The sequence below is a fragment of the Wasmannia auropunctata genome, unplaced genomic scaffold (assembly GCF_000956235.1).
Source record: "Wasmannia auropunctata unplaced genomic scaffold, wasmannia.A_1.0 LD336027.1, whole genome shotgun sequence".
NCBI classification, from domain to species: domain Eukaryota; kingdom Metazoa; phylum Arthropoda; class Insecta; order Hymenoptera; family Formicidae; genus Wasmannia; species Wasmannia auropunctata.
Window position 1 is genome coordinate 78,761 of NW_012026863.1, and position 1,147 is coordinate 79,907.

Below are 1,147 nucleotides of genomic sequence, written 5' to 3' on the forward strand. Positions count from 1 at the left end.
TAATTGTAATTGAAATCAATCAAAACTACTAATTGATTAAATGATTGAATATAAAATATTACAAGTTTTGTAAAATATATGAATTTATGTATATATTTGTATAATGGTTGGATAGGCAATGCAAACTTATCAATGAAAATTATAACATAGTAATTCAAAGAATAGGTAATTAGTTATTCTCTTTAAGGTTCTAAAATTTTAACAATGAGTATAAGTGAATTGCTTATTGTTACCTTAGTAATAAGTAGATTCGGCGTGTTCGGAAGAAATAGTATGCGGTTGTAATTAATTGGCAGGCTTCGGTGGACCAGAGCGTTGTTCGAGGAGGATTCGGCGAAGAACTAGTAATGAACTGGCAAGACTTAGAAGTTTCGAGACAACGTCTGGACTCAGCGAGTAACTCTTTCAACTGCTTTGGAACGACTGCTTAAAGCGTCTATACTCTACGAAAGATCCTTTTCAACTGCCCTAAAACGTCTGTACTTGACGAGTGGCCTTTTTAGACTGCGCGGCCCGCTCGGTCGCCTACCTGCATTTCGGCTCGGCGCGCGGCCGCTGCTGCGAGACAATAGAATGTCTTCTGCGCATGTCAATCAAGCGTTACGCTGTGAGATTACTCGCTCTTATATGCGAGAATATAATTTAACAAAGGAATTTTATAATTATAATATAGAAAGATCACTTCTATAATCATGGGGAATATGTCATTCAAGTATACTTGGAATTTATGAATTATTCAAGAGAATGGTAGTATTAATATATTTTCCGTACGCTTGATTGATTTTTGCTGATAATTGCAATCTCATACTAGTATTCCTTTCTTTCGCATTATCGAGGATCCATAAGTTCATTCTTGTTTTACATTATAATATTTAGAGTGAGCCTATGTATTCGAATATTGGAGTGCAAAATTATAAGGGTGTCGTTTGACACGTGGATATATAATTCTTTATTAAAGAAAGGGAATTTAATCAATATTAATTCAGCTTAGTAATATATTTTAATTCAGTGCGTTAAATTTTAGTCTCAGTAAAAGGCTCGCAAGGGAAGCGCAAATCGCTTATCTTTCGCCGAGAGACTGTCAAGTGGTGTAGTGTAACATAAACTTTTCGGCACACGGCCCGCACGAAATTCTTGCCGTATGATA